Raw genomic sequence first — 24136 nt, forward strand, 5'->3', positions numbered from 1 at the left:
TAATAATAGGTGAAGCTGTGAAGCTTTTGGCACTATTTCTGGCATACCTGATTTGGGGTGTATTGAGAAATTTGGTGATCTTTGTGATATTGGTTGTTTGATTTTGAAAATCTGATTAGAGGCATGAAATATCAAAAAAAATCAGAAAAGAGACATTTCATAGTTAGAAAAGAAGGAAGATGAAGATTTATATATATGAAGACAAATTGAAAAGAGAGATAATGATAATAAAGATTTATAGATAGAAATGAAGGATACAAAGAGATTTAAAAAAGAGAGAATGATATGTTATTATAGGGACAATGAATAGAGATAGTTGGAAGAGAATTTTAAAAAGGAAGATTAATGATTATTTTATTTTAAGAAATATTTAAATAACAATTCTAAAATTTAGTTAAATCAATGAAGTATTTGTTTCTACCTTTTCCAATATAAATATAAATTTTAAATTTTAAAAAATAAATTGTTGACTACTTGATCCAAACAAACAAAAGAGTTAGTAAGTTTGAAGAATAATATTAGTTTTACAAATTTTAAAATGAGAAAAAACTTAAAACAAGATTGAAAAAATTGGCTAGTTAAACATAGTGTGAAAAAAGTTAGCATTTACAATTGACAAAAGTAAGGGACAATGTAAAGCTAATAAATATATTTAAAATAGAAAATAGAAAATATTTAAAACTAAATTTAAATTTTTTTGTAACAAAATTTATAAATATTTTTAGTAAAAAATTGTTAAATCATTATATTCTTAAAAATATACTTTTATTATTAATTAATTTAATTATAATTTAAAATAAAAAATTAATTTTAAAATAAAAATAAAATAATTTTAAATTATTATGAAGAAAAGATTAGGCAAATGTATTTTTAAATGATATGATAATTAGTTTTTTATTATGATTTTAAATAAACTTAAACTAAAAAATAACCTAGATTGATATATTTGCAATATTTGGTAAGAAAAATGATTTAGTTATTATTGATTAGACATGCATTTATGTTTTAGATAGTGAGGTGGAAGATAATTGTGAAAAAGATAAAGCTATCATTAATGCATGTCATTATTGTTGTTGGAAAAATGTGTATTTTTGTTAAGGAAAATTGATTTTTCTCCCTACCAAAAATAGTATGGACTAATAGAATGAATACAAAATGTCATTTATAAAATAATGAAAAATAAAAAATAGATATACACATTGTAAGTTTCATATAAAATTTTAAATTCTTTGATTTGATTGGTTAATCTAATTGAAAATTTGCATTCCATGAATACAATAGTATCCTGCCTTGGCAGGAACTAAAGAGACGCAATCATCATAGTTCCTGCCAAATGCATAATTGTTGTAGTGTTGTGGATTGAAAAAATAAAAAGTAGAAATAAGATGAAAAAAATAAAATTTAGATAAGTAAGAAAAAACTAATAGATGTGCATTGATGAACATGGAGTAGTGATCCTATTGCTAGTTAATAGCCAAATGCGCGGGGACTTCATGCCCCTAGGCTAGCCACAATGTTGTTTGAGTGTTGGCCACTAAACTTTATAGTTTCTTTTAAGAAGCTCAAAAGACTACACCGATGACAAAGTTGTTGGAGCCTGGGTGATTCTTTTGTTGAGCCATATACATTAAAAAAAAAAAAGGAGTCATTATTATTTGTATTTTAAAGACACATTGAAGAGAGAGTTAAAGATATATATTCCTCATAATAGTTAGAAAAGAAGGAAGATGGAACCTTGAACATAGGTCATGTCATATTTTCCATAAACAACTTTCATGCCCTTTTGGGGCTTCACAATTCAACAAATATCATGCCCTTTTGGGGCTTCAAAAATCAACAAAATAGCATGCCCTTTCAGGGCTTCATAAACATCCTCCACCACACGCTTCCAACAACTTTAGCTTCCTTCAAAACCATACTTCATTTACTTCCTTTCTTCACTATTTTTCACTTATCACCCCCAAGGCAGAATATGAATGAAAATGGCATACAATGGAGCCCATACTCCAAGGTCCTCAATCATGCAAGCCCAACTTATGCCCTTCACCCTGGACTTCTCTTCCCTTCCCACAAGGGTGAGTGAAGCCCTCACACCCATGATCACATTCACATTTCAATCCAAATAAGAAAACAAAACCAAGAAGAAAAAGAAGAACTCAAGAAATCTTCAAGAACACAACACATTCTCACAATGCCACAACACAATACCAAAACCCATAATGCAACAAGAACACAACATATTCGTACAATGCCACAACACAATATCAAAATCCATAATGCAAGACTCCCACTACAATGCATACTCCATTGACACATTACTCATACTTGCAGATCTACTTTACAATACTCAAGAATGAAAATGAAGCATAGTTTGAAACACCAACCTTGGTCCAAGCTAGAGTAATGATAGTTGTAGTAGAGCTTCCTTAATCCCCCTTCAAAACCTAACTATCTCTAAACTTAGAGAGTGGGTGAAAAACTCACTAACTTGTCACCCCTCCACTAAAAAGACTCTCCACTAACCCTTTTTAGTAGGAACTGTTGTCACTTAGGTTTGCACCCTTGTCCAAAGCCTATGCATAAGGACAACCTAGTGAAACATGGAAACAACCTCCAAGCTGTGGGACTTGAACTATGAGGTTGAGTCTTCGGAGAAGGCTGGCTTCCTCTTACTATCAGGATGCACCTAACTACTCTTGGAGAGGAAAAGGGAGAAGGAGAGCGTGAAAGCAAATCTACCTAATCTAATCTAAAGAGGTGATGCACCAAAATAGAGTGTTCAGACCAATCTCTGCCCATATATGCATTATTGAACCAGAATGAAACTAAGGATATACACATTCAGACTTGCTTTAATCTAATAATCACATGCAGATCAGAAGGCCAAGATGAATGACACAAGGAAAGAGAGATTCACTTATATTATTACTCATAGGCCAGGGAGATACAGTCATGCAGATCATAGATCTCTACAAAACACTAGTGGAGGCAAAGAGTTCTTGCACTTCACACCAATGGTTGAAGGAGATAAGGCAGAAATCATATAGTTCAGAGGCAAAGGGAATTTTACACTGGAATTGTAGAGCAACGACAGAGAACAACAGAGAATGATCGACCTTTTTTTAATTTACAAAAATTGCCTTTATAGTTCAAGCATAACTGAGATTTTCCCTCCGACTGTAATTACTCCCCAACCACTTGCCATTAAGTCCTGCAGAGAATAATCATGGGGATTTGAAGAAATCTGATTTTTAACTAAAAAAGGGCCTTGAGAAGACAAAAGCAGCACCATAACTATGCTCTAACCAAGTAGATGGATTGGATCGGAGGTGGAGTGTTCTTCCTTGTCTTGCATTCACTTCTGGTGGTTGGAATCAATCAAGAAGATCAGATTCACACAAAACCTTGATCTCTTATCATTTTTGGTGCACCTGAATCAACAGAGTCAGCAAGTCAACTAAACTCTGCAAGCAGGATGAGCCACGTGAACCAACGAGCTTATTTCTTTATGCCACCTTGCGGGTCTTTACGAGTTTGACCACATCCTTCGTTACTAACCGCGCCATCTTTTAAAACCCTGACCATGACGGCTACAACATAATTGCCAGCCCTTAACTGTCAATCTTGGTTGGGCCCACAAAGACACGTGTCATCTAGGCACTATGTCACTATGCGTATCTTCCAGGTACTTTCCCATAGTGAGATAGCGCCCATCGTGGATCTGAACTAATCTGACAATTGTGAAGACTCACCACAATACTGCGTTATCCCCTTAGAACCTCCGAGTCCACGAAACAACTCAGCACACCTAGCATCTGACTCAGCCTGAGCTGGTACCATCCCTACAGTTTCACAACACTCGGCCCCACTGATCCACGTGGCGAAAGGGTGCTATGTCGCTATGGATATCGTCCTCATAGCTTTCAATAGTGAGATAGCGCCTACCGTGGATTTCCCTTAGATTGTACAACTATGCATCAAGCTGACTGAATGGACCAATGAAAAATTGCCACCGTACTATGACCCACATGACAACATACCACCGAGGATGAGCCGTAATATTGCTTTGGAGAAGGGTGGCCCATTACGTCATTCGTGCCATGCATCGCTGAGGCGCTATGTCGCTATGGTTAAAATTCTCGCAGCTTTCCATAGCGAGATAACGCCCACCGTAGATTTGAACTAATCTAACGACGAGCAAGATAGATCTGACCACTAGCATACTAACCAATAGAAACTGGCCACGTGTCAACCTGTCTGACAAAATTCATCATGATCTTTGATGGGGCATACTTGGGACCCACCTTCCTGATGTTGCCGTAATGTTATTTTTCGTCTAGGTGCTATGTCACTAACGATGAGGAACAGAGATTTTTTGATAGCGCCCACCGTAGATCTGTCAAAACTTGGTGCCGGAGAATCAAGGAAAGGAGGACCCACTTGACATGTGGCTGAAAGGCGCTATGTCGCTAATGCAAAACAACGTGCAACTTTCAATAGCGACATAGTGCCATCCGTCGATCTGGATTGATTCAACGATGAGGAATTGGTGGGCCCGCAGAAATAAATCATAAGGTCTGATCATTTAACAATATTTTGATATTTTTGGGATGTTTAAAATAATATTAAACTGGAGAGTGACCGTTGGGCAGGTTTTGTATTTGAATTCAAATTTTGGCGGGGTGCAAAAATAAGCAACAAGAACATCAAGCCTCCCCTTTCTTACATTGTTGTTCCCCCAAAATAAGAAAGTTGACCAAGTGGGGTTGTGAGGGTAGTCTCATGGGAAAACTCAAATTTTTGAATTGGTTCAAGATGGATTTGTTTAAGGGATTTCATATTATAAATAAAAAATATACTTGTGCATAAAAGTGTTGGCATCCTAGACACATGCAACTTAAATGCTCACATTAAAGTATAGTTCAAATTATTAAGTTTTAAAGTGTAGCTTCTAACATAAACCAATAATCTTTGTATAATATTTTCTATCGGTGAATATAACTAAAAAATGAGACAAATCTTATCAAGTAATTTAGATTCATAAGAAATTGTATAATTTTAAACACACAAATTCATTTTTTTCTACACAAAATTGCTCCAACATTCTTTTTATGCCTCTCATTAGATAAATTATAGAAAAAGCCTTATATTGTGTTCCTCAAGTCTTCCATGTTTGAATGCTTTATATCTTAGGTATGTTGTTCATCATATTTATCTCCATATCCACCCCTATTCTTTTTTAATGGTTTCCAAAATCAATAACACACTTCTAACATCCTTTCCAAAATAGTCAATTAGCCATCACAATCTTTTTTTCTTTTCTTTTTCATTTACTCTTGCACCTTGTAATATATAACTCACTATTATTTTTATTAATTGCTTTAGGATCATTGTTTGAATGCTCCAATTACAACCTTTAGTATAGAGAATCATAAACAACTACTCCCAAAGACTGAGTTGAGGTTGAAAGATATCATGCCACCATATTAGAGTAATCTCCTTGAAAAAGTCATGTTATTTCTTGATTTCCCCTCTAGATATGAAATATTCAAATATGATAACAAGTGAACGAACATACTTTAGAAGGTAACATAGGTAGAGAAAAAGTAAGTCAAGGAGATGAATATGTCACAAGAATCTTAAAGTCCTACCATAAACATCTTCTCTATCATTTGAGCTACATAAGTGACCTGTGAGAGAGTTTTTATAGAGCTAAATGTGTTACTAAATTCTAATAACAAACATTGACCAATTGTAGTGCTTTGAAAGAAGTGTTTAAGAGTACCAACCACTAGTAGTGCCCACTTAAGTTGTCTAAATGGACATAAGTCCATAATCGATGTTTGTAATTGAAAAATAGTTTGATTATTTTCACATAATCATGCTTTTACACAATGTTTGATTATTTTCAGAGCTCTATTCATTCATAAACTTACCATGTCAATTCCTTCCATTCTGGGCAATAATAGTAATCCTATGTGCTCATGAACCATGTATTATCTTTTTGTGTGATTTGATGCAAACTTATGATGCAATTTTCTAATAACTCTGAAATTTATATAAATTACCTACTATAAAGATTTTAACTTATGACCTTTCTTTTAGGGGAACATGTTCTCTACCACTTAACCTTGACTTAGACTATACCATGTAAAAAATGATCCCTCCAATAAAAAATATTAAAACTATAATCATAAATATCTAATAACAAATTAGAAATTCTTAGAGCACGGACAACAGAGTGGAGGAGGTCAAGAACAGGGTCCAAATGATGGAGAGCTCAATGCAGATTATAGTGGAACAATGCTACAATATTCTCAAAGAGGCCAATGAGAATATTAAGTTGTTCATTAACAATATGGAGGAGTAAAGAAATAGTAAGGAGGATGACCCGACCCCCCACAGTGCTATGGACAAGACCCTTGATGATAGCTCAAGGAAGCGCACCAGATCTAGCATGAAGAAGAAAGATGCCTTGGAACTTGACCAAGAACTATCAGACATGAAGGAGGCAGCTGGTAGAGTGACAGAGCTAGAAATAAGTGCAATAGAAATGCTAAGAGATATCTCCTAAGTGCCTTGGCTTTTTTTGGCTAGTCCTAGTTTTTTTGTCTTGACTCCTTGGCTTTTTACTGATTTTATCTTTTAGTTTCAGGGAGGTGTTTCAGTGTTTCTCTTTTAGTTTCTTTTCATACTTTAAGCATTATGCTCTGACTGTATTATGTATTGTAAGGGTTTCAGGGCCCAATTAAATCCTATTTTTCTTAATAAAAAAACAAATTAAAAATTCTTTTATCGATTAAATGGAATTGAATGCCATGACAACTATAGGGGAAAGAACCCAATAATCATTTGCAGGTCTAATAACCATCCCCTTAGAACTACCAATCAATAATATTAAAGATCCCCCAAAATGATAACACATGTATCGATAACAGATCATGCATTTACTAATAACCAATCATTTTTAGCTTTTTAGGTTGGTAATTGGTCTATTTGTGCACTTCTATTGGGACATCTCATAACGAATGCTAGTACATTTAGTCACAAGTATTGACATTTTTTAGTGAACAACTATTAGTGAAGAATATAGTAGTTAACATACAATACTTTGAAATGACCATATTTTGACCACTCTATGTTCACAAGTCTCTATATAGAAATCTATGAATACCTAAAAGTTGAAACCTTAGCTTTAAGCAATTAACTCAAATATAGAGACATACCAAAAAAACATCCATACCCAACATTACCATTTAGAACCTAAAAGACATAATCCAACATTCCCATTTAGAACCTAAAAGACATGCAAATTTGGTGTATGTAAATATTAGATCCTTTCCCTAGTTATTATTAGTCCCACCTATTTATAGGTGAAGACTATAGTTTTCAATCGCTTCATCACAATTAATTTGCATCTTGATTATTGTGCACAGGCCCATATTTTCCATTTTACCTATGGTCCTCTTAAAATCTGTCATTAAACAAAATTACTTCTTTTTATTTCTAATTTTTTGATTGGCTCTATTATTTTTTTCCTGGTAGTCTATTTTAAATTTTTTGACAAGAATAAATAAAGATTTTTAAACATCTTTCAAGAGGCTTGTTTCCTTCCACCTGTAGGAGGATTTTCCTTTCCAAGTGTTAACATTGGGTACATGTCATGGAAACAACTGTCTGAAAATAGGCCATGTTTCTATTATTTTATGCCACAATACTTTAGTAGATGTCTCTTCAGCTATAAGCCACCTTAAGTGTGTCAGAAAAGTATGTTACCCTGGCCTATATTCACAATTCAATTAATCCATCAATATTTTATTTCTATTGATCAATAAATAGTCTTTTGTTTTAGGTTGAATATGCAACACAATTTATGACTTCCTTTCTAAGCTTTAATGGAGATTAGGCTTCTATCTCTGGATTTCAACATTTTAACATCACCATAAAATCCATAACACCAAAAATATCTTGTCGAAATATTGAAAAACAAGTCCAAGCTCCCAACAAATTCTCTGATCCAAAATATTAGATTTTTTGATGAAGCATTTGGACTATCACATTATATGTTTAAGCATACCATGCATGCTACTAGAGAACCATAAGTAGTTGGAATAACTCCCCCAACTATGTATTATTCTCATCTTCATTATCAATTGGAACTCACACTATTTTTAATCATTAGCACTGGACAAAAACTAGGATATAGATAGAGATAGAGATAAATAGTAGTATACAACAATAACAATATAAACATATATGCAGAGGAAAAAAAAGATAGATAATATAGAGGAGGAAGAGGAAGAGAGATAAAATAGTAAGATAGAATGATACCAACATAAGTTGTTGTGTGTGTGTGTGTGTGCGCGCGCGCGCGTTTGAGAGAGAGAGAGAGAGAGAGAGAGAGAGAGAGAGAGAGAGAGAGATAACCCATTAATAAGAGGCCAAAGTCCCCAACTATGTATTATTCTCATCTTGATTATCAAATGGAAGTTACACTATTTTTAATCGTTAGATAGAGATAAATAATAGTATAGAACAATAACAACATAAACATATATGCAGAGGAAAAAATGATAGATAATATAGAGGAGGAAGAGGAAGAGAGATAAAATAGTAAGATAGAGTGATACCAACATAAGTTGTGTGTGAGAGAGAGAGAGAATTAAATATAATTATTTTTCTTAATAAAACAAATAGTTAAAATAAAATCATGGTTATAATACAAATTTAAAATTTATTATATTTTAATTAATGAAACTAAGAATTTAATTTTTATATTAAAACTCACATTTGTATAAGAAAAAATGAAATGTATTGAAATATAAAAACATTTTAGAAGTAAAACTAATTGTTTAATTTTACACAGTTAGAGAAGGTTTACTATTTAATGTTTTGTATTTCTAAAATTTTCATAAAATTAAGTAATTTTTAAATATGAAATAATATCTATATAATTTAATATGTACATTTTTAAATAATAAATATATGTAATACATATAAATAAATATGATGTAATAAATAAGAAATAGAATATAACTATTTAATTTTAATACATAGTTTATAAAATCTTAATAATAATTTACATATCTTTTATAATTGAATTATTTCTTTTTTGTGGTTATTTTCTTTAATATGTTTTTTTGATGTAAAATATAATTATTAATTTAATATTAAAATATATATTTAAGTTTTAAATATATTTAAACTAAATGATAAATTCTTTAAATATAAAATATAATAAATAATGATTTAATTTACAAATTGTAACACTTATCAATTATACACATTACAAACACTATTATAAAATATAATCAAAAAATAATATTGTTTTATTTATTTTTACAAAAGTAAAATAATAGTAATAATTTAAGTACTTTTATTAAAAAATCAAATTTCTAATAAAATTAGAAATTCAAATACAAAGATATAACATATTGAAATTATATTGCTATTGAGAATTAATATTGATTAGACATGTTGTGTGAGGTGAAAGATAAAATGATTGAAAAAAAATCACAAATGTGGAAAAGATAAAGTTGTAATTAATGCATTAATAGTGTTATATTTATTTAGTTTTCTTTATGAGTTGGTTGTTTTTAGAGAAGCTTGTAGTGCATTATGGTTTGGTTTGTCTTTAGTGAAATGCGACAATCTAGTCTAGGATAGTAAAGATTCTAAACAACTTTAAAAGGAGAACAAGGACAAAAAAAAAAATTTAAATAGTAAAATATCTTTGAATTAAAAGCAGCCAAAACTAGGGGGCTGGCCCTTAAACAATCAATCTGGTCAACAACTAGCAGATAGCCATCAAGCAAAACTACCCCCTACCACTTAATAAAACAAAAAAAAAGGTTCGAAACCATAATTAAAAGTGTATTAACAGGCCTAACATACATACTGTCTGTATTAAAATTAGTAAAGCTGCATAAATATATAAACAAAGGCATGATAGTCTTAAACTCCTTCAAGTTCAACAACCAGCAGATTTACAACATAAAAACAAAAAGGAGAGAACCATTAAGGCTTCTTAGCCTCCTTCCTCCCCAGGAGGATGTTTGCCCAATCTTCCACAAGGAAGTCAAACAATATTTTTTAATTCTCCTTTGCTAAGTCTCCCTCAACATCCTTAAGAAGGTTCGATGTGGCGGTAGCTACATGTGTCACTTTGACAGTGAACTTTGTCAGTAGGCGCATTCTATCCTCCAGCGCATGAATTCTTTCCCACACCTCACTGCCAGCCTTCTTCATGATCTCCACGTTGTCCTCCTACATGTTGCTAGGAAAACCATTTGCCTGCATCATAGTGACTTCCTGCACAATTGAGGGGTTAGCATTATCCTTGGAAAAAGCCTTAACAGGGGAGGAAATTGTTATGGGGGAGGGCACTCTATCCACTATATCAGGGAACTGGTCCCTCGTTAAGTCCACACACCCCAATCCAATGGTTGTTGAAACATGTGATCTGATAGGATGGCTCATATTTTGTTGTTAAATTCTCATGATATATTATTATATCTTTGGGCATTTAAGCCCAAGAATAAAAGGCCAAAGTCCCAAATATGGCACTAAGTACTTAATATCATACTACGATCAATACATATGCTTTAGACAAATTTGCACCTTCTACATTGACAACTTAAATTATGTGCAATGAGGAAAGATATCCATACCAATATTTGAATTATAGAACTTGAAGTGATGAAGCATTTGGAGTATCACATTATATGTTTAAGCATACCAGGCATGCTACTAGACAACCACAAGTAGTTGAAATAACTCCCCCAACTATGTATTATTCTCATCTTGATTATAAAATGAAACTCACACTATTTTTAATCATTAGCACTGGACAAAAACTAGAATATAGATATAGATAGAGATAAATAACAGTATACAACAATAACAACATAAACATATATGTAAAGGAAAAAAGGATAGATAATAAAGAGGAGAAAGAGGAAGAGAGATAAAATAGTAAGATAGAGTGTTACCAACATAAGTTGTGTGTAAGAGATAGAGAGAATTAAATATAATTATTTTTCTTAATAAAACAAATAGTCAAAATAAAATCATGGATATAATAAAGAATTAAAATATATTATATTTTAATTAATGAAACATAATTAAAAATTACTTAATTTTATGAAAATTTTGGAAATACAAAAACATTAAATAGTGAACCTTCTCTAATTGTGTAAAATTAAACAATTAGTTTTACTTATAAAATATTTTTATATTTCAATACATTTCGTTTTTTCTTATACAAATTTGAGTTTTAATATAAAAATTAAATTCTTAGTTTTATTAATTAAAATATAATATATCTTAATTTTTTTATTATAACCATGATTTTATTTTGACTATTTGTTTTATTAAAAAAAAAAATTATATTTATCTCTCTCTCTCTCTCTCTCTCTCTCTCTCTCTCTCTCTCTCTCTCTCTCTCTCTCATATGTTGGTATCACTCTATCTTACTATTTTATTTCTCTTCATCTTCCTCCTCTATATTATCTATCATTTTTTCCTCTGCATATATGTTTATGTTGTTATTGTTCTATACTGCTATTTATCTCTATCTAGTTATTAAAAATAATATGACTTCAATTTGATAATCAAGATGAGAATAATACATAGTTGGGAGAGTTTTTCCAACTACTTATGGTTCTCTAGTAGCATGCATAACATACTTAAACATATAATGTGATACTCCAAATGCTTCATCACTTCTTCAAGTTCTATAATTCAAATATTGGTATGTATATCTTTCCTTATTGCACATATTTTAAGTTGTCAATGTAGAAGGTGCAAATTTGTCTAAAGCATATGTATTGATCATAGTATGATATTAAGTACTTAGTGCCATATTGGGGACTTTGGCCTCTTATTCTTGGGCTTAAATGCCCAAAGATATAATAATATAACACGATAGATATCCACACCAATATTTGAATTATAGAACTTGAAGAAGTGGTGAAGCATTTGGAGTATCACATTATATGTTTAAGCATACCATGCATGCTACTAGAGAACCATAAGTAGTTGGAAAAACTCTCCCAACTATGTATTATTCTCATTTTGATTATCAAATTGAAGTCATACTATTTTTAATAATTAGATAGAGATAAATAGCAGTATAGAACAATAACTACATAAACATATATGTAGAGAAAAAAAAGATAGATAATATAGAGGAGGAAGATGAAGAGAGATAAAATAGTAAGATAGAGTGATACCAACATAAGAGAGAGAGAGAGAGAAAGAATCAAATATAATTATTTTTCTTAATAAAACAAATAGTTAAAATAAAATCATGGTTATAATAAAAAATTAAAATATATTATATTTTAATTAATGAAACTAAGAATTTAATTTTTATACTAAAACTCAAATTTGTATAGTAAAAAACGAAATGTATTGAAATATAAAAATATTTTATAAGTAAAACTAATTGTTTAATTTTACACAATTAGAGAAGGTTTACTATTTAATGTTTTGTATTTCCAAAAATTTCATGAAATTAAGTAATTTTTAATTACTAAATAATATCTATATAATTTAATATGTACATTTGTAAATAATAAATAGATGTAATATGTATAAATTTGATGTTGATGAATAAATATGATGTAATAAATAAGAAATAAAATATAACTATTTAATTTTAATACATAGTTTATAAAAACCTAATAATAATTTATATATCTTTTAGAATTGAATTATTTCTATTTTGTGGTTATTTCTTTAGTATTTTTTTAATATAAAATATAATTATTAATTTAATATTAAAATATATATTTAAGTTTTAAGGTATTTAAATTAAATGATAAATTGTTTAAATAAAAAATATTAATAATAAAAAATAATACAATTTAAAAATTGTAACACTTATCAATTATACATATTACAAACATTATTATAAAATATAATTAATTTTTTTTTTTTTAAAATTATTTTTATAAAAGTAAAATAATAGTAATAATTTAACTACTTTTATTAAAAAAACAAAATTTAAAAAAAATTATAAATTCAAATACAAAGATATAACATATTGAAATTATATTAAAAAGACATATTTATTAGTTACATATATGTATAGAAGTATAATTTGAACTTATGCATTACATGAAGTTTTAGGAACAAGTCATATCAAATAGTAAAAAATAAACATCAATGTAAAACTAATAATAAATATAATTAAAATAAAACAAGAAAGTAAAAATATTTAACTCGATAAAAATTAGATTGTGATAATTAATATTGATTAGACATGTTGTGTGAGGTGGAAGATAAAATGATTGAGAAAAAAATAAAAATCTTATCAACTTGTCACAAATGTATACACGATAAAGTTATAATTAATGCATTCATTAATGTATTATGAAGTTGTTAGAAAATATTTGTTGTCATATACTAGCATATATCATCATCCGAATTGAAAAAATCTAATCTGGGGTTTTTTTGACCTTCTGAATGTGATGCAAATATCTGATTTGCACCAGCAAGCTTCAATCTTCACTTGCAAAAAATATCTCTTATGGCCTGATGGCCAAATTTTTTTCTGAAAATAATGTAGATCCGAAAAAAATAGCAGAGATGCAGATTTGAAAATTAAATGTATAGATCTAAAATGATCATACCAATTTTGCAAATCGGTCCTTCATTCATCTCAATTTTTTCCTGTCTATAATCTAACATTTCAGAATCGGCAAGACATAGATTTCATTAGCGTTAGGGTTTTTATTACACATGCTTGTTAGTGTGAATGGATTCTTTATTCAATGTTGTACCAAACTCCATTTGGCTGGTGTGTCGTTTCAGACATATGTATGGAAATTTATGTCAGCTTTATTGTGTATATTTATAGCACTGAATTAATCAATCATAGGTCCCATTTTACAATGATGGTTTAATTTGAGCAGACTAAAATGAGTCATATTCTTACGTTCGGCAAGATCAATATGTTTAATTAATTTGGACTCTGATCATAGTCAACATCATGATTGGTCAAAGACTCAAAATGAAATATCATAAATGTTAGAAAATTCCATAATTTCCTTTTATCATTCTACAAGAATTCAAAGATTCGTGCCAAATTAAATGTTGAATTCCATAATTTTCTTTTTTCAAGGGTTTAATCACCAAACCTCCTAATTTTAGACCTGAAATTCACCCTCGAGTTCTTGTGAGTACACAGAACATTTTCTCTTCCGTGTCTCTACTTCTTTTTGTGTTGTGACTTAGCAACACATTATAGAAAGTTCGTTCTGACTCCAGCTAGCAATTTTATAAAACCTTGCTTACAATTTGTCAGTAGCATGAATAATTCTAGTTTGTTCATTCTACACTAGTTGACTGCCTTAAGGTTAACTACTGGAGTAAAATGAGGGAGAAAAACTAGTTTTATCTAAATATAAGCTTTTCTGTTCATGTTCTGATGGCCAAGATATTCTTTCCCAACTTGCCCGGTTTGGGTTGCACTGGCAAGTCCTACTACTCTGATTGGAACAAATTCTTTGATTTCTATTATAATCAATTGCTAGGTAATAAGCTAAATTTCTGGCACAGGTCCAATTGATTTAGGTATGGATACACAATAGCTAAATATGTATTAAAGATGTTTTTGAAATACTATAGAGATGTGCTTGATATAAGGTTTTTATATAGATATGAACTATATGAATGTTAATTAGAAATATAGTTGCAATGAAGTAACATTGTAGATAGAAAGTCATCTTGCTTGTTTTGTTAGATTTTTAGCTGGCTTGTACATTTATGGGAGATGTTTTAGATTCTGTTATCATAAATATAGTAGGGGAACCATGCAAAACATGGATGACTGATTTGGACATCCTGTAGTTTTTAACAGGGTTCAATTATCGTTATTAAAAAGTGGCATGCCTTGGGATTGTTGCCATCTTGCTTGCAGCAATATCCCTTTTATTATTCCTCCTAGATTATCATAATATCCATATAGTTTTCCAGTTCCATGTTACTTGTAGTTGTGTCATTTTACTTCTTTGGATTTATCAAAATTTGTGTGTATATATATATATATATATATATATATATATATATATATATATATGTATGTATGTATGTATGTATGTATGTATGTATGTATGTATGTATAATTTTATTTTTTTTGAAAAAAGAAAAAGAAAAAAAAAGAGGGGTAAAAATTTATTCAATCAAAACCAAGTTACAGAACAAAGGCCTAAGGCCCAAAACAACACTACATACTCCTGTCCTCCAGTAACATCTGATCAATGATCTCACAATACTCAGAAGGTAACTCATCCCTACCATTAATATCCCATCTACCCACATTCTCTAAAGCCCACTTTGCCAAGCAATCTGCCACTCTATTCCATTTGCGAGGGATATAACGAAAGGAGACAGAGTCCAAGGAACTACAAAGACTAAGAGTTTGTCTGGCCAAAGTAGCAAGTTGCCAACTAACATCTTCCAATCTTTGGTTATTCAACATATCCACAACAATCTGAGAGTTAGACTCACAGATGATCTTTCGCCACCCTAACGAGCATCCTCGCTCAATAGCAACCTTAATAGCTAGGGCCTCCATCAGATTATTAGAATGTTGACCCTTGTAAATAGAGAGAAGAAACATTGCACCATCATCATCACCTCTACCAATAGCCCCAATACCAGCATGACCAGGGTTCCCCTATGAAGACCCATCCGTATTGATCTTTAAGAACCTAGTCGAGGGAGGAGACCACCTCCCATCTCTACTCACCTACTGCTTACCATGGCTCGGTCTTTTTCTGGGAATGTATCCTTGACAACTATCTCCCAGGTTCAGATTCCTCACAATAGATTGATCCCCAAGATCTATATTAATAGACATATCACACTTAGCATAAATCGTCTCCTAGAGCCTATTAAGAATTAGCTTCCACAATTGGGAGCTTCCAAGTTTGGAACCACAAAAGATTCTACAGTTCCTTTCTAGCCAAAGGTTCCAGAGAATGAAGATCGGACCAACCAACTAGGCAGCCTGTAAGAAAGAAGTCTTCGCTGGAGGTTTGCCCAAGCTTTCCCAGAAGTCAATAAGAGAAGTAGCATGAATACAACCATGACACCAGGCCTCCCACCATCGATGCCATATCTCTCTCGAAAAAGGACAGAGAAAAAAAAAGTGGGAGACACACTCCTCATTATGCAAACAAAGAACACAAATTGAAGGTCCTTGAGAACCTCATTTGCAAAGATTCTCCCAAGTGAGACATTTCTTCTAAGCCAACAACCATAAGAAAATGTTACACTTGGGCCATGAAAATTTGCTCCAAACCTTCTTCCACCAGTGCACTTCAGCCAGACCATGAAGGTTCCTATCAAGAATAGCATAGCCTTGAGCCACTGTGAATTTACCTTTTGGACTTGGACTCCAAGCCAAGTTGTCCCTCCCACTGAGAGAGCTACAAAACCTATCCTCCACAACTCTAGAGAAAAGGGCTTGGTACTCATCCGAGCCACCCATCGACCACTCTTGAGAATCCTTCTAGCAAGTCATCTCAACCTGCCCCAAGTGCTTGACAACCTTAAAATGCTCCACCTTAATCCATCCAACATTAATAAAAGTTTGGGAGAGGGGGAGAAGTTGAGGAAGACTAGAAAGAATGGGAGGATGACCATCCCACGAGTCCTGCCAAAATAGAGTATCCGAGCCTTTGTTACAAATCCAGAAGAGCCCCTCCTTAACAAGCTAGGCACCCCTCTTAAGAGTATCCCAAATACAAGAGCCTTTACCCACCAAAGGAAGATGTGGTACCTTAGAGAAGTTTGTACTTGGAAAGTACTTGTGGGTAAGAATCTTGGCCCACTCTTGATCTTGGCTGCTACACCATCACCAATACAGTTTAGCAGCCAAAGCCATGACAACAAGAGCCATTGAGTGAAGCCCAAGGCCCCCCGCTTGTTTTGGCCTACACACATACTCCCACTTGACCAAGCTCCACTTCAAGGAAAGAAGACTACCAGACCAAACGAATTGTCGAGATAAAGCATCAGTCCCTCACAAAACTAGAAGGGGGAACCTGAACACAACACTTGTAAATGGGTAGAGACTACACCACAGTCTTAAGCAGAACCAATCTCCCTACAGAAGATAACCATCTGCAAGTCCAGTGACTAACCTTACTCCTAAATTTATACAAAATCCCCTACCAGTAATCCTTCCGCTGAGCCCCCAAGGACAAAGGGACCCCAAGATACATCAGAGGAAGGGAACCAATTTGGAACCTAAGAATTCTAGCAATCTTATTCTGAATAAGCCGAGGAGTGTTAAAGAAATAAATAGAGGACTTATCATCATTAATTTTCTGACTTGAGGCTTTCAAATACGTATCCAAAGCTTTCTTGATATTCACTGCCTCACTGATTATAGCCATGCCCATCAATCTGGTATCATCCATAAACTAAAGACGAGAATACGAAGGAAGGGTATTATTCCAACTCCAACCTTGGATAAAACCTTGCCACACCTAAGCTTTTAAAAATCTGCCAAAACCCTCTGCCATGATAATGAATAAGTAGGGAAATAGGGGGTCTCCTTGCCGAAGTCCTCGAGAGGCACCAAACAACTCAAAAGGTTCTCCATTAATAAGAACTGAGAAGGAGGACGAGGTCACACAAATAAGAACCCAATCGACCCATTCCACAGCAAACCCAAAAGTCAAAAGATTTTTTTGTAAGAACTCCCAACTCACTTGATCATAAGCCTTGGCCATGTCAAATTTAATGAACATAGCTTTCTCCTTAGAAGTGGCCATAGAGTGGATAGCCTCCGTTGCTATCACAACTCCATCCAAAATTTGTCTTCCGTCAACAAAGCCACCTTGTTTAGCAGAGATCAAGGAACCGAGGAATGGCTTGAGCCTCTCATCAATCAATTTGGTGATGATCTTGTAGACAACATTACATAATGCTATAGGCTTGAATTGATCCAATTGATTAGCACCTTCCTTCTTAGGTATGAGAGCCAAGAAGGTGGAATTTAAAGACTTTAGCATCTATTTATTCTTGTATGATTCCTGGACCACATCTAGGAGATCATACTTTACTATCTCCTAGAATTCGTGGAAAAACTCAATCGGAAACCCGTCTGGACTAGGGGCCTTACCTTTGTTCATATTAAACACAATTTTCTCCAATTCTGGAAGCAAGATAGGGCTTAAGAGGGCACCGTTCATTTCTACAGAGACTAGGTGAGGATACAATCCAAGATGATTCGCTCCTCAGGCCCAGTACCAAGATCCTCCCTAGAAAAAAGATCAGAGAAGTAATTGACTGCTTCCCTAGAAATATCTTCACAAGAAAAGATCTAAGTTCCATCCATTAAGACAAGAGAGGATAGAGAGTTCCCATGCCTTCATGCCTTAACAGAGTTATGGAAAAAAGTAGTGTTCCTATCCCCCTTCTGAAGTCAATCAATATGAGATTTCTGCTTCCAGAAAATCTCCTCCCGAAGCTCCCATTCTTCCAGCTCCTTAAGAGCTAGGGACTCAGCTTCACTCATCTCAAAGTTCAACCCATGGTCCCGAATTTGGTGGGTAATGGTATCTAGCTTGGTTTGAGTAGCAGTCTTCTGAACATGTAGATAATCGAAACATTGTTTATTCCATCTCTTAAGCCTATACTTCACATGTTGAAGCCTTTTATTGAAAGTATACATGGCCGTACCATGATAAGGCATCCCCTCATACCACCAATCCCCCATAAAATTAGGTAAAGACAAGTCTCTAAGCCACATCAACTAGAATTTGAAAGAGGGATTCTTGGTGACCCTATATGATGTGATGGAAAGCTTAACAGGCCAGTGATCTGATCCCCTCCAGTCAAGAATTTCAGAACTAGCGATCCACCTGTTGTCCATCCAATAGCATGAAACCAAAAATATATCAAGCCTCTCCGAGATAGCCTCACCACCACATCTCCAATTATTCCATGTAAAGACACCATTAATCGGCTTCGCATCAATGAGAAACAATGAGCCAATCATATCTCTGAATAGATTTGAAGATTGGTCTAGCCTAGCAAGCCCTCCCCTTTTTTCCTCTAGGCTAATGATTGCATTAAAATCTCTTGCCATAATCCATGGGAGATAAGGTTCCAGGGATAAGATGAATCTAATATGGGCCCATAACTAGGATTTACTTGCAAAGTTCGTGGGAGCATAAATATTGGATAAGAAGCACCTTTCCCCATTCCCAAAGCTAGTGGCAATCAGAGAAATGGAAGACCGACTGGAGATCCACCACAAAGGGGAGACTTTCCTTGGGTCCCAGAAGCAAGCCACCCCACCTGAACTATTCAAGGCACCCACCGCCTGCCAAGAGCCCTGGGGCCAGATATAAGCAGCACAATTAGCCAATCCATCCAATGAAAGCTTAGTTTCTTGAAGAAAGACCATATCATGCGACTGAGACTCAATTAATCTACAAACAACTTTTTGTTTGGGGATGCTGTTCAACCCCCTTACATTCCATGATAGCACAATCATTTATGGGGGTGAGAGAAGTGAGAATAAATGGGTCTCATAGACCCAGACTCAACCAAATTTTCACCCATTATCTTCACTTTCTCCTGATTAGTCTTCCTGCCACTTTTTGATGGTTTATTTGAAGGCCCCTTTTTGAAGGGTTTTTGCTGAATGCCTAAAACAAGAGAAGCCTTATTACTCTTTATAGAATTAGATGTCCCCTTAGACCTAAGGGGGTTAGTGGCCACCAATGCTGGGCCCTGCGAACCCTGTGTACCACAAAGATCCCCGATATCCTGAACAGGAGGGGGTATCTCAATATCCAACTGCTTGGCCTATAGGTCCCCTATAAATGGAGTCTGATCCTCTCTTTGCATATCCCCTACTTGAATCTCATGCTGATTTTTGGCCTCAAAAGAGAGCTCGACTGGGATACCTTCCTCTTGGACCAAGTCTCCAAGAGCATCAAACCTATTAAAGGTGCCATCAGTCCGCCTATCCATCTAGGTTCTCTTCTTGCCTTTGCCCTTGTTGCGAGATTTAACCTGAGTAAATCCCTCACTGTCAACAGGTCCATTATATACCGTAGCCTTTCCCTTGTCCACCCTAGGGGGGCCTGGAGCATCTGAGGAGGGATTCTTATACCTAAGACATCTGCAAAATAGATGCCCATGTTCATGGCAAATCCTGCATCTAAATGCTAGGGTCTCATAATCCAACTGCTGGATCTAGGAAACTGAGCCCATACAAATCTCCAAAGAATTTGGCAACGGATTATTCAAATCAACTTCTACACAAATACGAGCAAAAGAAATTACATTATGGTCTTGAGTTTGTGTAGTCGATCCCACAGGTTTTCCCAGAAGCATAGAGATTGAATGAAGAATATCTTCCCTCCAGAATTCCAGAGGAAGTCTCAGCAAGCGAACCCACACCAGAACCTAAGAGGGGATTTCCTCAGCAGAGTTAAAGCCCGTGTGCTAGGGCTTGACGAATAGCCCCACATGGTTAAAGAAATAAGGGCCCCCTTCAAAAACCTTATTACTATCCGACATGCATGAGAAGATAACCATAAAATAATTAATAGTTGCTAACAAAATTTCCATATCTCCTTCTGGGTTCCACACTCGACGACCCTAGGAATCCAACACTGGCAATGAAAGATGAAGGCCCAAAAATTTGTAGATAAGAGCATGATTACTCTAGTACTCGACATCCTCCGAAACCTGTTTAGGTTGAATGACCAGAATTGGCTGGATCTCGGCTTTCTATAAACATCCATTAATTTTTTTTATAGTCAGAGCTTCCCGTTCAAAGAGGATTCTCCTTCCCCTGATTGGGAATTACCATTTAGAGCCCTACTACAGGCATGCACCCCCGAAGCTGGCTCACCCATCTCCAAATCTCCACCGGTAGGTCGGGGAGAGGCGACACCAAGATCCCCCATTCACCCCGAGCTTGGATATAGTAAGAAAACAAGGAAAAGGTGGGACAGAAGCCCCTCAATCTCACACTGCCGCAGACTCCTTCCAAGGACGCAACAAATAAAACAAAGGATAGGCTGGCGACAGTAACCCACAACCAAAGGGGAACCAGACGCCCAAAAAATTGATGAACGCCCACTCTACAGCAGGCCACACACCCCAGAACAACCAAAAAATAGTGCCAAAGGAAGTTGAAAGGTCGTAGGTCGAGCTAGGGCACGCAGGCCATAACAGACAAGGAATCACTCTCGACCGCCATCATTTGATCCATCAAATTTGTATATATTTTATCAGCTTGGGAAGTTGTAAATATTCTTGTGTTGAAGTTCTATATACCTGAGATTATAACCAATGTATTAGACAACAGGGTTAAATATAAGCTTACTATGAGACTTTTGACATTACTTACAACTGACAAGTAATACCTTCTATTAATAAACATTGTAAAGTTTAAAAGTCTGTTAAATGGTTAAATACAATCTTTTTTGTTGTATGCTACACATCTGTAATTTTTAATACAAACCAATATGCCTATTTTTTGTGTAAATTATTCTAGTTCAATTTAGGTTTCAATATTTAGTACATATCTTAGTATGATTTTTCTTTTATCTCGACATTTTGCAGTTGATTTGTGGAATGAAAAGATCATACAATGGGCGGCAACCATTGCACAATGTTACAGAGGTGTTTGTATCATAGACACAATGGTTCAACCACTAGCTACAAGACACTTGCTACTGTGACTAGTAAAGCATCATAGTTGTCTTTAATGTAAACTTTCCTTTTCTATTCATCTTTTCATTTCCAGACGTTGTTTTGTGGCGATGGACATATTCATAAATGCCACATTCAAACTGGCCACAGATTTAATTTGAAAATTGTATTGGAAAGGCTTAACAAACCCGAATTCTTTTTCCTTTACAATAAAAATAAGTTTGAAAGTTAGACGAGAATGCATTGGACATGCTAATAGATTACAGTCCTTAGAATGGGTCAATAATGGCATGTATACAATTACAAATTGGTTTGGTGCAACATGATGCATTGATTAGCAGCCACTTTATCAAAAGGCTCTAAATTAATTTCTTAATTTTTCAAAAAGTTTTTGCAAAATTTCTGAATTAGATTGTTCTTGTAACAACAATTAACTCCCACTATATTTTATGATATCTATTTCTTCCTAAAACTTTAACTCTTAGTCCATTAGCTTTATAGCATATGGCAGGAACTGTGACGCATCACGTCCCTTGTTTACAACATATTTATCAATCTTCTTTGATAAATCTGATATACATACACAATCAAATCCAAACCTCCCCACATTCTATAGACATGCTGTATGCAAACATAAAATCTTTCATCCTAAAACCAGTCTATACTTGGATTTTAATGTTGTGATTCGAGGTGATCCCTTGCGCACGAATAGCCATCTATAAGTAGAGACGGGAAAAGGGAAAGAGTCCTAAGATTGTGAATTTATGCCAAGAAGAGATCATATATTTTTATATTTTAGCCGAAGAGAGGGAGGAAAGGGCATTGTAGAGCAGAGGAAGAGCGTATACCCCAACTCGATCAAGTCCTCCTCATCTGCTCGTTCGCGACAAAGTGGCACATTCGGGCCCAATTCTGCCTGCAAATATATGCTTTACAATACAATTTATACGCTGCAAGAAAAAGGGGAAGATTCCTTCTTGTAATGAATTTGGTAGCCCGAATTGTCCGTGCCCGCTCTATCCAGGTGTATGCTGTTTTCAATGCGATAACCGCGCGGCCTGTTTGGCCAAATTGCCCGCTTGTAGTTGGCCCCGGGGGTTTGAGCTTTGCCCCTATGCATTTCTAGTCTAGTGAAGGATACATTAATGCTGTTATGCGCACGCTTCTCGTCTTTGCGACAGGCGTAATTTAATCGACGGTACTTATGGTTCAACTACTGTAATCGGGCTTTTCGATCTGCGCGGGGAGATGCCATAAATGAAATTGTGGGTGGAAGCTGCAGGTTGCGCAGGAAGATTTGGGGCGCGCAAGGGTTTTGTATTTTGATCGCGCGGTTTCAAAATTTCACGAACTGCCCCATACCCATATCGCAAATTCAGGTACTATGGTTTTTGGTCTTTGTGGGTATTTGTTTTAGCTTGACAATTTGGGGGTTTTGGTTGGCGCGGGTAATTTTGATTAGTTCCCCACCTTATCGGGCACCGAATTTGAAACGGGCACCGAATTGAAAAACATAATAGAATTGAAATAGTGTTTTCCGGCGGCGTTCGTGGGTTTTAAAAAAATTATTTAATTAGATCAGCCGTACAGTGGACATGAATTTTGATTTCTTCACTCTAATTTTTCATGGCCATGGTCTCATTTAGCTACGTTTCGTTATGCCAGTGGAATTGCTCTTGCATAGTTTACGGTCTTACCCTTACTAACGCCAGCTAGACTGCCCTGTACTTATGGGGTTGATATTAGACAATGGACATTCCAATCCCCTAACAACATTACCTAGATTGACCTGTACCACTGAGGTTAATCCTAGGTGAGAACCTATGCTTGCCCCTACTAATGTCAGATAAATTGCACTATGCCAATGTGGTTGATATTGAAAAATGGATGTTTTCCCCTACTAATGTCATAGATTTCCTAAATAAATGGGGTTGATATTGCCGAATGAACATTGTCTTCCCTCCTAACATCAGCTAAATTACCCCATTCAACGAGATTGATGTTCTAGAATGAACCTTCTCTTCCCTATCAACATCGACAAAACTTCCCTATGTCTATGCAGTGATGTTTGACGATAGTCACCGACAAACATAATTTCCATTGCCCTTTGCCAATGGAGTTGATATTGCTCAATGAATGTGGTCCCGCCAATGTTAGCTTGATTGGCCTATGCTAATAGGTTGAAGACGTGCAAGGGATTTTGTTCTTCCCAACTAGTGAGTAATGTCAGCTAGGTTGCCCTTTGCAAATGTAGCTGTTATTAACTACAGTGCTTGTATGTCTGCGTAATCTATTACATAGCCCTCCTAAGATAAATAAACTGTGGTTATGATTGGGCATGGAATTAGAAAGGTAAGATGTATCGATATTTGTTGTGTTTCAGGGGTTGTTCTTAAACAGTATAGTCTCGTAAGACCAGTTGTTGTATTGTTGGTAA

At 34.5% G+C, this 24136-nt stretch overlaps 1 pseudogene across 1 annotated transcript in view; it reads right to left on the reverse strand.

Moving 5' to 3' along the window:
- Positions 1-24136, reverse strand: part of LOC149568103 (oligopeptide transporter 4-like) — a 115479-nt pseudogene that overhangs the window by 61330 nt on the left and 30013 nt on the right. The window lies entirely within an intron of this gene.

Source organism: Cupressus sempervirens, chromosome 3, assembly GCF_028749045.1.
Source record: "Cupressus sempervirens isolate cs-2001-9-10 chromosome 3, ASM2874904v1, whole genome shotgun sequence".
Lineage (NCBI taxonomy): Eukaryota > Viridiplantae > Streptophyta > Pinopsida > Cupressales > Cupressaceae > Cupressus > Cupressus sempervirens.